General features: G+C 40.8%; 1 long non-coding RNA gene across 1 annotated transcript; it reads right to left on the reverse strand.

Annotated features, from left to right (window-relative positions):
• Positions 1-832: 832 nt before the first annotated feature.
• On the reverse strand, positions 833-16,285 carry LOC141380205 (uncharacterized). Its single transcript, XR_012397840.1, has 3 exons — positions 12,892-16,285; positions 12,662-12,772; positions 833-1,174 (listed from the first exon to the last, which is right to left on the reverse strand). It is a non-coding gene; the product is annotated as an uncharacterized lncRNA (long non-coding RNA).
• Positions 16,286-20,057: the final 3,772 nt, after the last annotated feature.

Here is a 20,057-nt window from a genome sequence, read left to right on the forward strand (position 1 = left end):
CTCTAAAACCAGGCTGGTCAACCAGCTAAAACCAGCCAAGCAGCCTAGGCTGGTTTAAGCTGGATTTTTCAGCAGGGAATCCATGCCAACATGGGAAGAACATGCAAACTCCACACAGAAATGCCAACTGACCCAACCGAGGCTCGAACCAGCAACCTTCTTGCTGTGAGGCGACAGCGCTACCCACTGCACCACCCAAATACTTTATACTTCTGATATTTATACAGCAAAAACAAGACAATAATATGATTTTTGTCTTTTGTGGAATTGAAAACCGATGCTAATAAATCTGATATTAGCATATTGCTAAGCTAATGACACCATACCCAAACACACACACACGAAAATGAACAGCACAAAAATACCGAATAAAATACTCATTCCCTGACTCTCACATCACCTCAGATACAGTACGTGCTATTTCGCTAGTAACGATAGCCTTTTAGCAATTCAAAAAGCAAAGTTTAGCTAACCGTAGCTACAGTAGCCAGTATTTATGGCGATTATGTGAGCAAACAGCTCAGACAAACTTAAAATGGCTTGTCTATAAAGTGTTTATAGAGGACCCCGCCGTCACCCCTAGTTAGCTTTTAATGCTAGCCCATAAACCATCCTCCCGAGAGAGGTGTGAGGCCCATAAGCAGCACTCTTAATTGGATGTGAAGAGAAACATGGGTCCTTACAAGGTTATTCACACAGTCATCTACAAATGACCCCTCTGAGACTTGGGTTAAGCCTCCCTGCCACTCATAAAGGCCAATCACGTGAGGAATTTCCTGTCTGAGTTCACTTTAACAGCTGGGAATAAAAGCTCGGGGACTTGTGAAAGAAAGCCCAGCGGGGAAGGCTTTATTATTATTTTTTAAGCTGATCTAAACACCTGCGGGTCCCATTGCCGAGCGTCTACCCCAGTGGACACTATTACTTTCAATGCAATGCAATTTGTCGACAAACTTTTAAATGAGTCGGGGAAGAGCCTTGTTAGGAAACCCCTACAGAAGGGTGACATCATCATTTGGAAGTGTGTGCATTGTGTTTCCCGGTCGAATAATATGGCCGTGCTCCTCCCAAATCTGCTGGAGATCCCCTCCTCAAGGTAATCCCGCAAAGAGTCCTGCAAACTGCAGCTGTTCCAGGGAAAGATGTGGACAGAATTCAGCTCCTTGTTTTTTCTCTGTAAAAGTGAGGCAAAATCTGGATTAAGACACAGACTGAAGGTAGTTTTCTTGTTTTCACCCATAGACCTTATATTTTGGTCACTTGTAGGCATCTCAATGTTTAAGAGCAACCAGAGTAAAGTCTAGAAGGCACACAGCTGCAGATATTCACATTATTCATTCATTCATTTTTCTTTGGCTAGGGTTTCCAAACTTAGTACTGGAGGGTTAGGTTGCGTCCGAAACCGCCTACTACTCAGTAGGTACTGCATTTGAATTTAACTGTGCTACTCTGCCAATGGAAAAAAACGTTCTACACAGTTTGAATATGAATGGAATTCGGACGTACTACATCCGCCATTTGCGTCACTTTACTCCTATTCATGAATTCTCTCATGAGGCACCATGGGATAGCACAGCATGCATGGGATGCTCACTTTAGAATCTCGCCGGAAGTAGTACAGTAAGTCATCCGGGTACTGATTTTCGAATTCTTTGAATTCGGACATACTACTCAGCTCGCATACTGATTTAAATGTTCTGTATAGTATGGACCGAACAGAAAAATCCAGCCCAAACTAGCCTAGACTGGTTGGCTGGTTTTAGCTGGTCGACCAGCCTGGTTTTAGAGGGGTTTTGGCCATTTCCAGGCTGGATTCCAGCCATTTCCAGCCTGGTCAAGTTGGGAGATGACCATCTAAAACCAGCTTGACCAGCCTAGCCAGGCTGGGCGTCCAGCCAAAACCAGCTATGTCCAGCTTAAACCAGGCTGGTCAAGCTGGTTTTAGCTGGTCATTTTCCAGCCTGACCAGCTAAGACTAGGCTGGAAATGGCAGAAAACCAGCCTGGAAATGGCCAAAACCCATCTAAAACCAGGGTGGTCAACCAGCTAAAACCAGCCTAGGCTGGTTTAAGCTGGATTTTTTATCAGGGGAAGTATGCAGTTTCGAAAGCAGCCTCAGTGTCCTGCAAAGTTTAGTTCCAACCCCAATCAAACACACCTGGGGTAGCTAATCAAGCTCTTACTAGACTTTTAGAACCATCCAATGCTGGTGTGTTGTGGCAAGTTGGAGCTAAAATTTGCAGGACACCGGTCTTCCAGGACTGAGTTTGGACACCCCTGGTTTAGTCCCTTATTTTCCAGGGGTCGGCACAGTGGAATGAGCTGCCAACTATTCCAGCAGATGCCCTTCTAGTAACCACATTCTCGCATTCACACATGCACTCATACACTATGGGCAATTTTGTTTATCCAATTTACTTATACTGCTAGTCTTTGCTATGTGGCGGACACCGAAGCACCCGGAAGAAACCCACTCCAACACGGGCAGAACATACAAACTCCATACAGAAACGCCAACTGGCCCAGCCAGGACTTAAACCTGCGGTCTTCTTGCTGTGAGGCGACAGTGCTAACCACTGAGCCGTCATTGTTATGGTTCCTTTGAACTGCATAATATGTGATACCTCAACTATCGACATTTTTACACTCATCAAAATTCATAATCCATAATTCCAGAAATCCCACTGAGACTCGAATTGGACTCTTATCTTTATTTAATAGGTTCTGAAACTTTATTGGTTGAATCCCACATAGCAAAATTTCTCTGGCCCAGCTCTGGCCCACACAATCAGGTTTTGCTTGGCCCATATGACTGGACCAAATCTGGCTTCCAGACAAGGGCCAAACACAGACCATATCTGGGCCAAGTCTCAGCTAAGTTAATAACTCATAACTGGGCCTGAACTGGGCCAGATAGGTTGCTGTGTCACGATTGCAATGAAATTAACGCATGGAGTGATGCGCTTTAGGCACACTATGGACACGCTTTTTCTCAAAGTGACCTGATTGGTAGAATTTTTTTTCTTTACTCTAAAATAATTTTAGTGTATTTTAAATGTGGGTCAAGACTGGCCAAACTCACATGGCCCACTTATCAAATTTTTAAATCTGGGCCAAATACTATGTTTTTCATCTGGCCCAAATCTTGTGTGCCGCCTTAAAAACGGTGCCACCTCTGCCAAACCCGGGCCATGTTTGGCCCACATGCTGTATGCCAGTGCCGGATGAATGCCTGCTGTGCCAGCTTTTTGCCAAATCTGGGCCAGAATTCTTTGCTACTAGGGATGTGTCTGTCCCAGGTGTCAAAGAATTCTTGCCCAGATTTGGCATAAATCTGGCACAGCAGGCATTCATCCGGCACTGGCATACAGCATGTGGGCCAAACATGGCCCTTGCTTGGCAGAGGTAGCACAGTCTTTAAGGTGGCACACAATATTTGGGCCAGATATAAATTGTAGTTTTTGGCCCAGATGTTAATAATTGATATGTGGGCCATGTAAGCTTGGCCCACTTTGACCCAAATTTAAAATACTTTGTTCTAATTCTACCAATCAGGTCGCTACAAGAAAAAGCAAGCCCATGTGTGCCTAAAGTGCAATGATTCATGGGCTTATCAATTTCAATTGCAGTCGTGACACACCAACATATCTGGCCCAGTTCAGCCTAGGGTTATAGGTTAGGCTCTTGTCTGGAAGTCAGACTTGGTCCAGTCATGTACCGTAAATCTCTGTGGCATGTGGGCCAAGCAAAAGTTGATTGTGTGGGCCAGAGCTGGGCCAGAGATATTTTGCTATGTGGGGTGTTTTTCGAGATGTGCCACCACAAAAACATTACATACCGAGTCAGTTTGACCAGATCCTCAATTAAAGCTGATATCAACTTTATTTGCAAAAGTGACCTCAGATCGAGCTCATACATATTCATTCCTAGTTTGGTGATGATATCTCATTCTGTTCAAGAGTTATGGTGATTGAAATATATAAAATGGCCTCACCTACTTTGGATGTTTGGCTATCCTGTGGTGACCCTAAAAAGAAAGGTCTACTGTTAAGATGACTCCAGAGTATCTGACTAAAGCACTGTGGTTCAAATCAGACACAAAACTCAAGGCTCTTTAATAAAAAAGCAAAATAATAAAATTTTGCTGCCAAATCGGACAGGTTCCCATAGTAAGTATTGAGCCAATGATTTCATTGATATAAGACTCTTGAGTCTGTGCAAATCAGTGTAGGAGTTATGAGGAATTGTTTGAGACACTGTCACCACCATCAAGCCAATGAGAGTGAGCCTTAATGACATAGCAGACAGGGTAAGTGCTACTATTTGGCAAAGTTTCAAGTCTTTATGACTTATTAGGTCTGCCCGGTCCCTTTTAGGGCAGAAAAGTGGACTATTACTGGAATCAGCAAGTGTATAAAGATGTATAAAGCACTATAGAAATATAAAACAAGTAAGTTTTGACTTTGTCAGTGACATTTAGTCCAACTCCACAACTTTTGTTTGCTTATGATGAAATCTTCTGTCCTGCTCCTTTGCTATAAATTTCTTAAAGTTTCTTAAACTAGATATAGCAATGCCTTGCGTCTGACATCCTTCACCTGTTTGAGGAAGCAGAACAAGAAGGCCTAGTCAAAAGTGACGTGTCCCGTTTCCCTGAACCCCAACACCCTCATTGCTATGCACCGCACGATCATCCCGGCGTATGTTGATCCACAGGACTCGAGAGAAGGAAAGCTCTGGGTGGAGGGGTGGGGGGAGTCTCCATTCATCCCAGCCTCTCATTTACATTGTAACAGCTCCGGCTATTTCCCTCACTACCCCCCAAATATTAATGCACTCCTCTCCTGCTAACACCCTCCGCCAAATCTCAAACCTCCAGCAGTTTCTAGAGGAAAGCTCTTATTTCTTAAGTCTGCACTCCAGACCTCCTCTCCACAACCCCCCTTCTCTCCTTTTCCAGTCTTCAGCCTCTTTGATGTCTTATTTTCTCATCTCTCACCCCCTTTCTCTCTCATCTCGAAAGACTACAGATGGAAAAAAAAAAAATACAGAGAAAACCTCCTTGTTTTAGACAGAGGTGAAAACGGTCTGGTAACAAGCAGGTGCACTGGGCCCTAAGCAGCTGTTTTTGGTACTCAAGAAGACAAGGTGTCCCAGCTCTCCTTAAGCACTTCATATAATCCTCTCGTGCAATTCACACTGTAATTGCTAAGATGCATCCCCCCTCATTGATTCTCCAATGCCCACGTCCACTGTAAACATGGGCGTTAATGAGACACATGAAGCTAGACGGACTGCCATTGTTCCTGCTCTGCGCATGGCTGTGCGTGTTGTCTGAAAGCGACCAGCGCTTGACTGTGTATGTACATGTCTCTTTCCCATCAAATCCAAGGACGTTTGGGCTTGAATTCTATGAGTTCCTATATTACATGGTCAACAGCTCGAAGTCTGGCACGTAGGCTGTCGCCTGCTAGTGCTGTCGGGCACAATAGCGCTCTTCCCTCCAAGGCCTCGGCTGATAAACTGATGACTAAACGAGGGGGGTGAGATGTGTCCGCCGCTCACCGTCTGCCTGAACACTTTATCTCTCCTCAGCGAGGTCTCTTGTGGACTCTAAAAGACATATTCTTGCAGAGAAATGGTGGAAGAGCAAGGACCGTGTGTAACAAAGGCATGTTTTAAGCAGTTACTCAAGGGTAATATGTGTTATTTTTTTAGATGGGGAAAATACTCATTCCAGGTTAACATAGGACCACTATAATAGGTTGATTTGTCTGCGAAATGTAAACAGTTTCAATGGTTTCCTGACTAGACTGGCAGATCAACCCTGGCTCAACCAATGGGATATCTTTTGGTGGTGTGGTTTGATCTGGTGGAGAGAGCTTGACTAGATTTGTCATCTGATATTTAGTTTGACAAAACTAAAGTACAACTTTTATCTGCATGACTTTCTTTATTATTTGAAGATTATAATATTAAAATATTAATTTTAAATATATAAAATTAAAACTTACAACTCAACCTAAATGTAATTTTTTTAAAGAGACCATACTCATTCCTGGCGGTTTGTTCTGCTGTGGCGACCCCTGGTAAATCAGCGACCAAGCTAAAGGAAAATGAATGAATAAATATACTCATTCCAGATAAACTAAAATAGGTTGATTTTGCTGCGAAATGTAAACTTAGTGGCAGCATGGTGGCTCAGTGGGTAGAGCAATCGCCTCACAGCAAAAAGGTTACTGGTTCGAGCCCCAGCTGGGTCAGTTGGCACACAATGTGTGGAGTTTGCATGTTGGTATGCTGGATAAGTTGGTGGTTCATTCCGCTGTGGCAACCATACATTAATAAAAGGACTGAAAGAAAATGAATGAATGTAAACAGTTTCAATGGTTTCCTGACCAGACTGGCAGATCAACCCTGGCTCAACCAATGGGACAACTTTTGGTGGTGTAGTTTAATCTGGTGGAGAGAGCTTGACTAGATTTGTCATCTGATATTTAGTTTGATAAAACTAAAGTACAACTTTTATCTGCATGACTTTCTTTATGATTTTAAGATTATAATATTAAAATGATAATATCATTATAAGATTAAACATCTTCCTTCACAATAAACTTACAACTCAACTTACATGTCTTTTTTTTTTTTTTTAAGAGACAATACTCATTCCTGGCGGTTTGTTCTGCTGTGGTGACCCCTAATAAATCAGCACTAAGCTAACCGGAAAATGAATGAATAAATATACTCATTCCAGATAAACTAAAATAGGTTGATTTTGCTGCGAAATGTAAACTTAGTGGTAGCATGGTGGCTCAGTAGGTAGAACAATCGCCTCACAGCAAAAAGGTTACTGGTTCGAGCCCCAGCTGGGTCAGTTGGCACACAATGTGTGGAGTTTGCATGTTGGTATGCTGGATAAGTTGGTGGTTCATTCCGCTGTGGCAACCCTAGATTAATTAAAGGACTAGGCTGAAAAGAAAATGAATGAATGTAAACACAGTTTCAATGGTTTCCTGACCAGACTGGCAGATCAACCTTGGCTCAACCAATGGGACAACTTTTGGTGGTGTAGTTTGATCTGGTGGAGAGAGCTTGACTAGATTTGTCATCTGATATTTAGTTTGACAAAACTAAAGTACAACTTTTATCTGCATGACTTTCTTTATTATTTTAAGATTATAATATTAAAATATTAATTTTAAATATATAAAATTAAAACTTACAACTCAACCTAAATGTAATTTTTTTAAAGAGACCATACTCATTCCTGGCGGTTTGTTCTGCTGTGGCGACCCCTGGTAAATCAGCGACCAAGCTAAAGGAAAATGAATGAATAAATATACTCATTCCAGATAAACTAAAATAGGTTGATTTTGCTGCGAAATGTAAACTTAGTGGCAGCATGGTGGCTCAGTGGGTAGAGCAATCGCCTCACAGCAAAAAGGTTACTGGTTCGAGCCCCAGCTGGGTCAGTTGGCACACAATGTGTGAAGTTTGCATGTTGGTATGCTGGATAAGTTGGTGGTTCATTCCGCTGTGGCAACCATACATTAATAAAAGGACTGAAAGAAAATGAATGAATGTAAACAGTTTCAATGGTTTCCTGAACAGACTGGCAGATCAACCCTGGCTCAACCAATGGGATATCTTTTGGTTGTGTGGTTTGATCTGGTGGAGAGAGCTTGACTAGATTTGTCATCTGATATTTAGTTTGATAAAACTAAAGTACAACTTTTATCTGCATGACTTTCTTTATGATTTTAAGATTATAATATTAAAATGATAATATCATTATAAGATTAAACATCTTCCTTCACAATAAACTTACAACTCAACCTAAATGTAATTTTTTTAAAGAGACAATACTCATTCCTGGCGGTTAATTCTGCTGTGGCGACCCCTGTTAAATCAGGGACTAAGCTAAAGGAAAATGAATGAACAAATATACTCATTCCAGATAAACTAAAATAGGTTGATTTTGCTGCGAAATGTAAACACAGTGGCAGCACGGTGGCTCAGTGGGTAGAGCAATCGCCTCACACCAAAAAGGTTACTGGTTCGAGCCCCAGCTGGGTCAGTTGGCACACACTATGTGGAGTTTGCATGTTCATATGCTGGTTAAGTTGGTGGTTCATTCTGCTGTGGCAACCCCAGATTAATAAAAGGACTAAGCTGAAAAGAAAATGAATGAATGTAAACACAGTTTCAATGGTTTCCTGACCAGACTGGCAGATCAACCTTGGCAGGACAGTTTGATCTGGTGGAGAGAGTTCTGTTTTGCAATTTAATTCGCTGTTCGTTTAAAAATACTAATTAGTTGCTTACACGCCCGGAATGGCTCATCGGGAGGACTGGAAGTATTCCCGGTTGACCGGTCCATTTTTTGGCCGCGAGGGCCGGTGTCCCTAGCTGCTTGCACTCTCAGCAGTCGCACTTTCTTTATTTATTTGACGATCGCCTCACTCTTTTTATTCATTATTTTACTGCAGCTTCGCTCTTTTTATTTATTTTCTCACAGCACAGTGAACAAAATGCAGCCTGCAGGTTAAAAAGCGGAGAAAAAGATTCAGCCATCAATAGAAAGTAATACTGTTCCCATTGTGGTCCAGTGGTCAGCATGTTGTGTTATGCCGCTGACCCGAGTTCAAACCTCACCTGAGTAGTTTTTTTTTTTTTAGCATTAAGACATATAATACTGTTTGGGTTACTTATATAGGTGTAGATATTATTAATTTTTTGTGTGACCATTGTTACAAAGGATATATATATATATATATATATAAAGAATTTCCACAGAATATATATTCATATATTGCAGGAAAGGACATTGTGATGTTTTAAAAAATTGTGTTGGAGATTTAGCTACCCTTTAATGCTCTCATATTTATTTAGAACAGCTGTGTCCTTGAAAAAGACGTGATAGTGTTAATAGAAACTAAATTGAAAATGATGTTATTTTAATTTCGTCAGTCGTGAACTGAGGTGGGCTTGTCTAAGGCTTAAAACTCCAGAACTGAAAAGGAGTCCCACTCCGGCTCTGGTTGCTTATTAATAGTTCTAATTGTCAACCTTGGCTCATTCTGAAAATGTACCACTATATACATTTCTGGACAGCGCCAAATATGTCCCAGGAGCTACTTTTTTTTGCAGTTTATGTTTTTATGAATCCACCAGAGGCCGCTGTGTACGCTTTTTAAAATCTCAAATTTCTCTCGCGAGTGTCAGTGGCGCCTGCTCTTTATGTGCAAATCCACCAAGGGCCACTGTTGACTGACTGTTTGACTGAATGACTGATCAACGGAACCACCCTAGTCCTTCCCTAGTCTTTTTTATTAATTTCTAGACATTCAAAAGTTTACACAAATTTCCTTGGTATTTTTTAGATTTGCTTTTACTCTGTATAACTTTGGTCAAATGTTTTGGGTATCTTTACACAAGCTTCTCACAATAGTTCCTCCTGACAGAATTGGTGTAACTGAGCCAGATTTGTAGGCTGTCTTGCTCGCAGAAGCTTTTTCAACTCTGCCCACAAATTTTCTATAGGATTGAGATCAGGGCTTTGTGATGGCCACTCCAAAACATTCACTCTGTTGTTCTTGAAGCACATTTGAACTCATTTGTCAGTACGCTTAGGGTCATGGGCGGTTTGGAAGACCCATTTGTGGCCAAGTTTTAATGTCCTGGCTGATGTGTTGAGATGTTGCTTCAGTTCTTTCTTCATGATGCCATCTATGCTGTGAAGTGCACCAGTCCCTCCTGCAGCAAAACAGCCCCACAACATGATACTGCCGCCCCCATACTTCACAGTTAGGATGATGTTTCTAGGCTTGTAAGCTTTCCTCTTTGTCCTCCATATGTAACACTGCTCATTATGGCCAAACAGTTCAATCTTAGCTCCATCACACCACAGGACATGTCTCCAAAAAATGAGTCTTTTTCCAGTGTAATTTAGCAAATTGTAATCTGGCTATTTTGATGATTCTGGCCTGTTGATTTTCTCATATTGTCACACAAGGAAGCAGAGTGTTTGAGGTTTTCCAGCTTGATCTCACGAGAAAACGTAAGTATTTTACGTTTTGGCAGTATAGTGGCTACTTACGAGTTCAGTCGTAAGAAAATGTATGATTTTAAAAAGGAGGCGTGGCACCTAACCCCACCCCTAAACCCAACCGTCATTGGGGGATACGCAAATCGTACTAAAATGTACGAATTAGATCGTACGAATTTGTACGAATTAGCCACTAAATGAAAAAGTTACGAATTGCTGTGAGATTGTGTTGGATTTTCCTTAAATACTACTCCACAGTTGTGCCTCCAATTAACTCAAATGTTGTCAATTAGCCAATCAGAAACTTCCAAAACCTTGACATCATCATATGAGCCTTTTTAGAGTTATTAAATGATGTTATTAGAGTTAAAATGGTTATTTGCTTTTTTATACAGTGGTTTCAACTGTATGTTACATTATTTAAAGGTTACATTATTTAAAGCAGACAACGACATTATGGCCAAATTATGAATGTATAAAGAGGACTTTCCCTTACACACCTACTTTAAGCAGTAAATGACCACTCATAAGACCTTAAGTAATCAATATCAAACCATAAGACTCATGAGAATTAAAAATGGTAAGTGTACATGTAAGCTATTATAACAGAAACAAAGGACGAAATTCATCACACTCAAAGTTTCAACCACAAATAGTGAAGCCTTATAACTGTTGTGATTCTTTATCAGATAATGCAGCACAATATAAAAGTTTATTTTTAAATGGCATTAAATATTACGAATACCCTTATGATGCAATATATTGTAAATAAAGCATTCGTGTGCTGTTATAACACATCATACTCTTAAAAACACCAACAGGTAATGCACTTTAAGTGATACACCATGTTAGGAATCATTGCAAGTAGTTTATAAGCCATTATGCATGTTTAATACAATGCATTAAAATGCCCACATAACGAAAGTTCATTCATTCATTCATTCATTTTCTTGTCAGCTTAGTCCCTTTATTAATCCAGGGTCGCCACAGCGGAATGAACCGCCAACTTATCCAGCAAGTTTTTACGCAGCGGATACCCTTCCAGCCTCAACCCATCTCTGGGAAAATAATGAAAGTTTAACCATATATATATATATATATATATATATATATATATATATATATATATATATATATATATATAAATATATATATATATATATATAATTCAAAGTGAATCACAGGTAATAGTAAGCACCACACAGTCTCAAATTTGGAAGTAAGGAGTCATTGGATGTTCATGGCTGTTTGGTAAAAATCTCTCCTCTGAGAATATCCCAGTCGAGTTTATTTATCCCACAATTTCTGTGTTGATTCCCAAAAGCTCAGGGTTACTTTCCATCGTCTTGAATGCCTTTTGGATTAAGCTCTGTCCCTCCCAAAACTGTAGGAATGCAGATGCGAAGGGCCAACGGATTTAAGGTCCCCAGCGCTAAACTGAATTCTTGCACCCCGCTCAGGGTCCCGTCGCCCCTTCCAAAAGCCCCCAGGGATGACACAGCTCATTGATGCATCTCTCATTAGCATTTTACCAGCTCGCTTCACTAATTTCAGAGGCAATCCGTCATGAGAAAAACGGAAGAATGTGCTCTATTTGCATGATGCCGTGCCAGAACACCATTTCTTTCTTGCCTCCCTCTCTCGCGCGCCGTCATTTGGTAACATGCCCAAGACTGCTCCGCTTTCCCAGGGAAATATCTAAGAAATCATATGAACAAGACTTGATTTTGTACAAGCAGAGAGAACATTTTTTTAAAAAGTAAACAAAGCTTTATATTCAGCTTATGCGAGTTTTTTTAACACTCCAAGGGTGTAAAAGACACTGAACATTGATATTATAAAGCTCTCAATGCCTATTTAACAGTTTACACATCACAAATCTCAACCAAAAAAAAAAAAAAAAAAGTAGTTAAAAGTAGTTAAACGTAGTAAAATAAAATTCATAACTGACTTTGATGTGTTTCACCTCTCAGTATTGATGGGACAATTACTGTTTTCAAGGTACACCATGGTTTGGAAAAGTCAAGGTTTTAAAACCGTCAAAATTTTCTGCAAGACCGTTTTCTGCCATACCGTAAGGTATGTGTACGATTTTTATTTACTTTCTTGCTTTGTTTTTTATGACAACAATATCTCAGCAGAAAAGATGCTGTCTTAAATTAAATTGAAATGTATACAATTGAAGACCGCAGAAATTAATAATTCATTTAGCCTGACACGTTTACTACTCCAAAATATTTTAAATGTTTTTTAAAATAAAATATATTGTGTTCAAAAGGGATTTTTTTTTGTTTTTGTTTTTTACCCAGACATTTAAAAATAATACATTTTAGAGCAGCAATCCGTGAAACCGTGATATTTTTATTGAAGGTTATCATAATCTTAGTCAGAATCTTATGCTGGCCTATGTCTACTCAGAAAGGGGCATTATTTTTATTTAACTATACTAATAAGCATGTCACTGCTAATTAAGCTAAAATATAGTCATGTCATGCCGCAGTGGTTTTTTGCCATATCGATAACTGTATTACCTTTTGTTAACATTATGCCTACAAAACCATTGTAAAGTCAGACATAATTTCACTATTAAAGTAACATTAAATAGACTCTTACCTCAATGTGTTTTCTTCAAATTTGAGGATGAATTCTCAAAAGCACTTTTTTAAAAAATTCGTGGCAAACAAAGTAGACAGTGCATCCTGCACACTGCATAAAGATGCCAACCTGTCGTGCACAATCACAGTGTAATGAGTAACCATAAGTGTCCGTTCAAATGTAATGGAGTAAACAGTACGTATATTCAGTCACAAATGTTGTCAAGTAGAGAGTAAGGCCGTACTCACACTATGTACAGTTGCCTCTAACCGGGCCAAAGCACGCTTGTCCCCCCTCCCGTCTCCCCCGACGGCCCGCACTCACACTAATCGGGCCTGGGTGCGCTTACATCATCGCTGCTGCGCTGTTAATTGAGCGCTCTCGCTCAGCACAGTGGAGATTTCTCTAGTTATATTGTTTAAGTTGTTTGGAATGCAGTCAAATATTTCGCCAAACAGTCCTTAGGGATGCGGTGACACGCAGTCAGATATTTCGCCGAACAGATCCGCCACTTTTGGCGCTCATAAACAATCATAAAGCCCTCGTGCTGCAGGAATGAGGAGGTCTGCTGAAGGTGCAGCTGTCATGCAGTGAGGAGTTCTCGTCTTTAATAAACTACGGCAGTTTGCGTTCACTGAACAGTAAGAATGATTATTAAATCCATATGAAACAGCCCCTTAAAAGTCACGTCTCGCTTTCAGTTTCGGGCTTTGGCGCGTTTTGCACTCACACACAAGCGTACCGCGCCAAAGCCCAAGTGAACCGCGTGCAAGTGAACGTGCCTGAGCCCGATTCAGCGCACTCACACTTCTCCGGGAAAGGGCCTGGGCATGGTACGGATGGCATAGTGTGAGTACGCCCTAAAAGTTGCTTATATTTTTGATACTCAGCACAAGTAGCCAAAAAAAAAATACTTAGGTAAAGTAACGAAGTCCATTTACTCAAGTACTTTACATCACTGGGAAACATAGCTAATGCTGCGAAGTAAAACCTGCATCAACAGGACTGAAATTCTTCAATTCGCAGGCAAGAAAGCATTGCTTATTACGTAATTCAGAGACAAACAGATTAGCATCCCGCGGACTGTTTTCAAAAACTACTGGCAAATCACTTCCCACCTGCTGAGTACGTTTTTTTTAAAATACAGTGTACATAATGCTGATTGTTCATTATAATAAAGGCTAAAGTCCAAACCAGAACATTATTAATTGTCTTTTAACCTTCCCGAGTTCTGCACTATTTCTTCGGTTCTTGATATGCAGTTACCCATTTGAAGATCTGGCACCAAGATTGCGATTTCCTCTTATTACTCTGTTCATTATTATGGGAATTATCATCACCTCTGAGCTGAGTAAGAACTGGAGCTTCATGATTTGTTCTTCCAAATGGCGGGTTGTACACGAGAGCTTCTGAGAGTGCTGTCTCATTAATTACTGGTAATTAATTTTACCTTTGCCAGAGGCTGGGAGCCCATCCTTCCCTATCTCGCTAGCACTCACCGCAGCCTGTTGTTTAACCTCCCGTCTAATCCGGCTCATCTTGAGCTGATGGGAACCACTTTTATCCCACCTCTTCTGGAGGTAAGAAGGAACAATCTTCTTATTCATGAGCATCACACACACACACATGCGGAGGGACAGTAAAAAAAAAAACCCCAGCCCTGATTAATGGCTGCTAATTAGCAATGTTAATGACCAGGTGTCCGTAAGCCGGCCAGATTCTCTCAGCATGGAGGGGCTCCTCATTGAGAGTCCCGCAAATCCATTCCCAGTGACCCTTTCCCCTCAGCTGGCAGCTCCTGACGCTCCGATCTCTCTCATTACCCCAGAGAGAGGCTCAGAGGGAGGCCGGTCCTGAGAGACGGCCCTGTTCCCATTTCCAGCCAGGCTTGTATTAATTAAGGTCAGGATTGGCCAAGACTGCGGGGTCCTCTCCGGGAGCAACGGGGAAGGATGGCACGGATGAGCGGAGAACAGGAGGAGCCGTTAACCGTTTCAGACGTCAAACACTTCCTTCATCGCTAATCTATCGTGACGATTTAGCAATCACACCGAAGGCTTAACACAAGTGGAAGCCATCTCTGCTTATGCGAGACGTCACTTTTTTTTTCGCAGAAGTGTTGACAAAGACTTCGAGAACTGCAAGCAATTAAAAGTTGTAATAATGCAATTGTCCACTAACATCTGGATGTTCGCACAATGTTCTACCCACAAGCCCCTGCTAATCGGCTGGCATAATTGCGCGCATTGAGGAGTTGAGGAGCTATGGTACTCAAGGCTACCGAGTAATTAAGGAGGCATTTTCTCGCCAAGCTTTAGCATCCTGGTTATGTTCTACTTCATTACCTTTTATGCTAAAACCTCGATTCATGAGAGGCAGGAAACCTTGTTGCAATTAGCAACGGGATATGGCTGGAACACTCGAGGTATGGGGAAGTATTCTGCCGTGGGAGGGTTGACATTGAGAAGAGGCTGTTTTGATTGGAAGTATTTTGTGTGTGTGTGGCGATATGAACAAAACTAGCCGATTACACCATTTCAGAACTTTCGCAGCTCGAAATTCATCGTTTAATGGAATTATAAAAATGTCAAATTAGCTTGAGCAACAGCAAAATCAAATGCTGCATTGGTGACAGTGTTACGTTTGGAGATGTGGATAAATAAAGCAAGATTCGGCACCGGGAAGGCAGGGGCGGGGGGGTAAACACAACAGTGAAACTACAACCGTAGCCCCACACATGCAGCTTGGATTTCGTGATAACTCGTGGCAGGTTAGGTTAATTCTACTCCATTCTCGGGCAGGGGAGTGGGAAAGCTGCATTTATCACACACTGTGCCACCGAGCTCTGGTTCCCACACACTCTGGTTACATCATTACGGGGTTTGCGAGCTGTCTGTCCAATGGTGCTCTGGGGCGCCGGTCAGCTGACCTGGGTATGAAAACATGGCGGAAACTCTATCCCGGCTATGGGGTTTCAGCCCGAACCCACTGATAGCCGCCTTCTCTCTCGCTGCACTGCAATTTTCAGATTCTGTTTCACCTTTGCTTTCATGCTAAGCTGTCGGCTTCCCAAAGCCTGATGAGAGTGTCTGAGCTCGACCAGGCTCTTTTTTACGCAGGTGCTGTGGTGGAGCACCACCTAGCTGACATTACAACAGCCTGTCTGGAGTCTCAGAGACACTCCTTTACAATCATCTTTCCCTTTGGGTACAATCACTCACCTCTCTCCCAGGTTAAAAGCTTCCCACTTTAGGAAGACTGAGAATTCACAGGGAACCATCGAGGGTGGGATACTTTTAGCATGCCGGATGCAAACTTAAAGAATAACTGCAGCAATGGAAACAGATTTTTCTTGAGCTTTAATCTTCTTTCTGTGGGAATTTATCTTGTTATTATATCCTAGTTTCATCACTAGGGGGAGCCAAGAAACAAAATGAGCAGTTTCTCTCTTAAAACACGCACGTAGACCCCCTGACTACCTCCAGACCTGACTGGACGTACAATGAGTTATCCCTTCTGTTGTTGCTCATGATGAATACAGCTTTCATCTAAAGCTCAGACACTGTTTTACAGCTACAGACGATTTCAAACCATGCCGGTTACTGAGGTGAAAAGAAATGCAGGGTTACATTAGCAAGAGATTAGGACTCTTTTATATTAGTCTAAGAGAAAATAAAGGAGTTTTTTTATCTGTCTATTATTAATATATTGGCTGTTTATTAGTACTGATAAACAGGGCCGGCTCTGGTCATTTAAGGGGGCCCTAAGCAGAATATTTTGGGGCCCTACCTTGCTCTTATTAGTGGAATAAAGCCATAGCATATCAGCCCACAATATTTTTATTGCTTATTGAATACAGAAATGTAAAGCTTAAAGATTTGCCACATTTCCTCTACTAAATAACTGTCTGAATGATTTGGACATTTTAAAACAGCGATATTTTTGTCAACTAGCAGCTTCAAAAATCCTTAATAAAGGGACCAGTGATTTACTTTGCATCTTTAGAGTGTTTAAAACATATTCTATTAATTTAGCAAACAGATTAAAGAGTATGTATGTATGTATGTATGTATATATATATATATATATATATATATATATATATATATATATATATATATATATATATATATATATATATATATAATTTAAAGGCTTAACTAGATTAATTAGGTTAACTAGGCAGGTTAGGGTAATTAGGCAAGTTATTGTATAATGATGGTCTGTTCTGTGGGCAATCGAAAAATAATAGCTTGAAGGGGCTAATAATTTTGTCCCTAAAATGGGTTTTAAAAAATTTAAAACTGCTTTTATTTTAGCCGAAATAAAACAATTAAGACTTTCTCCAGAAGAAAAAATATTATCAGACACACCATGAAAATGTCCTTGCTGTTAAACATCATTTGGAAAATATTTTAAAAAATAAAATAAAAAATTTAAAAGGGGGGGGGGGGGATGAATAATTCTGACCGTGCAAAGATTGCTCTATAAATAAAATAAATAAGCAAGTATTTATCATCCCCTGTTCCTTGACTTATTTTCTAATTGGTGTCTATATTTTTGGGATGCAATTTTTAAATGCGTTTTAGACTAAGTTTAAGCTTCGTCTGTAAAACTAGGCAAAGGTCAAATATTTCAGACGAAGTTTTTTTCATTCATAATTGCCAATTTTTAATAAACCTGCTACTAGATTATGTCTTTAATATCATGTTTATTACCACCTAAAAATGCTAAAAATGATCTTGTGCTTGTCTATTCTCATCGTCAGGTTGGTGTTCATGTGGTGACCGGTCTGTCTTGCAGGTTACCTCGGACGAATGAACTGGAATTATTAGGGTAATTAGGCAAGTTATTGTATAACGATGGTTTGTTTTGTAGACTATCAAAAAAAAATTAGCTTAAAGGGGCTAATAATTTTGTCTCTAAAATAGTTTAAAAAATTAAAACTGCTTTTATTCTAGCTGAAATAAAACAAATAAGACTTTCTCCAGAAGAAAAAATATTATCAGACATACTGTAAAAATTTCCTTGCTCTGGTTAACATCATTTGGGAAATATTTAAAAATGAACAAAAAAAAAATCAAAGGGGGGCTAATAATTCTGACTTCTACTGTATGTACCAAACATTAATTTACGACACAAAATTCTTACTATTGTTGCAAAATTCTGAGCTATTTTCAGTCCTTTATATTTAATCAATGCGGCAAAATGATACATGGTGTCCTCAAACAGCTAGGTCCCTGAATAAACAGTGGTGTAGTGACGTTCAGTCAATGTCCAGACGCTGTTATACAAGGACCCTTCTTGGGCCCTTAAGTTCACAAACCACGCACATCCCGAACGCCTTTGACAATGAGAGTACAATATTAATAGGCTCTAATCTTCCCTACTAATAATTCAGTGCTCCGGAGAGTTGACACATGGCATAATCAAAACAGTCTTTATCAAAGGCCAGCCGGGGATTATGCAGCACGTCTCAGAAGCCGATATTAGACAAAGGTCTGTTGTTGAATTATTATTATTAGCACTCCGACGGCTAGCGACCTGCCCTCTAGATCTATCTGCCTCCCGTTTTCTAACGACGACACACTGGGTGAAATTATGGTCGAGTATCATTTGGAATAATTTGGGAGGCGCACAGATCATGTCTCTCGATCTAGCGGTAAAGAGTGAGTGACAAGCTTCCCAGTCATTCAAAGTGAAACCTGATCACAGATCTTTACCTTAAACCCTCGGGCAGCAAGTTCCCCTGAACTTGATTGTTAATTCTCGTAGCACTTTGACCCCCGAGCGAAACCAGATAGGCCTCTGGGTGCAGGCATCGAAGTTCTTCATGTGAAATCATTTGTATGGTGGCTCACACCAATTTTCTTATCTGTTCCAGGCTGAATAACGCGCACAGCACTGCTTTGATAACAATAATGGTATATTTGTCTTCTCACCTGGTGATCACATTGTTAAAGGGTCACGAAACACCAAAACACATGTGAAAATTGGTCGTTTTTGCGTTATTTCAAGCAAATTCGTACTTTCGGTTTTAAACGAATATTTGAAGCTGCGTCACGGCCATGAGATCTTAGCGTGTATTTCAGCGTGTAGACTGGACGTCTGTACCCGAGAGTACTTTGTAACGTCTCTGAGTGTGTTGCATTCATTCATGAGTAAGACTTGGTTCAAACCAATCAGCGGGCTCTATTGTGTATGCGGTGCAACTTCATTAATATGAATGATAGTTTTGAAGACTGTTTGTACCTGATACAGTGTTCAGACGGCAGAGAGACGCATGTTGTGTTGCCAAAACAAGTGGGAGAAGAAGAATTGTTTGGAGATACGGGTCGGCAGTGTTGCTTTTATAATTTCCTGCAGTGAAGGTTTTGTTTTCATTTCGCCGCTATGAGAGCGCAGCTGGACTCACGTGTGGATTATAGACCTTCTTGCTGTGAGGCGACAGCACTACCTACTGCGCCACTGCCTCGCCTATAGTGTTTTTTATATATATATATATATATATATATATATATATATATATATATATATACACACATACACACACACACATATATATACACATATACATATATATATATATATATATTGTAGCGAGGCAGAGGGAAAACACAAACACAGTAGCGCAAGTTACACACAAACCCCCGGAGGGTGCTTTATTTACAAAGGTGCTCTTCTTGGTGTTGGTGCTCGAGTGCTCCCGGGAGAAGGTGAAGGATGGTGAGAGTTCGGGTGTTGGATCGTTCACAAGCAGAAGTCCGCTGTGGGAGAGACAGAGAGACATAAGCGTTAGCACAGGGAGTCATGTGTAAATGAAGCTTGTCTTCCTCCTGTGTGAGGCTGGCTTATATGTCTCTCCGGCTGATGAGGTCCAGCTGTGAGCGATCCGGTGCTGATGAGGTTCCAGCTGTGAGCGATCCGGTGCTGATGAGGTTCCAGCTGGGGTGAATATGTGACCAGGGCGACGTGGCATCAGTATGCTCGCTACAATATATATATATAAAATGAACGATACCACCAGCACGAATATATATATATATATATTCGTGCTGGTGGTATCGTTCATTTTACGTCTTCATCACATTGGCAGAAGCCAATCATATGCCTTTAGAGCCAAAAAAAGTTTTGATCCATTCATCTCTCGAGTCCTCTATCGGGTCTGAGTCACTCGTTCCTCACGAGCCAATCATATGCGTTTAGAGCCGGAAAAAGAATTGAACCATTCATCTCTCGAGTCCTCGGGTTTGAGTCATTCTGTCATGTGATGATCGAACGATCATGGCTCCTATCGGCTTAGACTGTGCATTGATTAAGATTATATGTGACTGTTAGTATAACGTGAACGAACCCCTGACTATTGAAGACATAAAGAGGTGAGCTTTGTTGCATGCTTTGTTAACCTTGAGGA

The sequence above is a fragment of the Danio rerio genome, chromosome 22 (genome assembly GCF_049306965.1).
Source record: "Danio rerio strain Tuebingen ecotype United States chromosome 22, GRCz12tu, whole genome shotgun sequence".
Classification (NCBI taxonomy): Eukaryota; Metazoa; Chordata; class Actinopteri; order Cypriniformes; family Danionidae; genus Danio; species Danio rerio.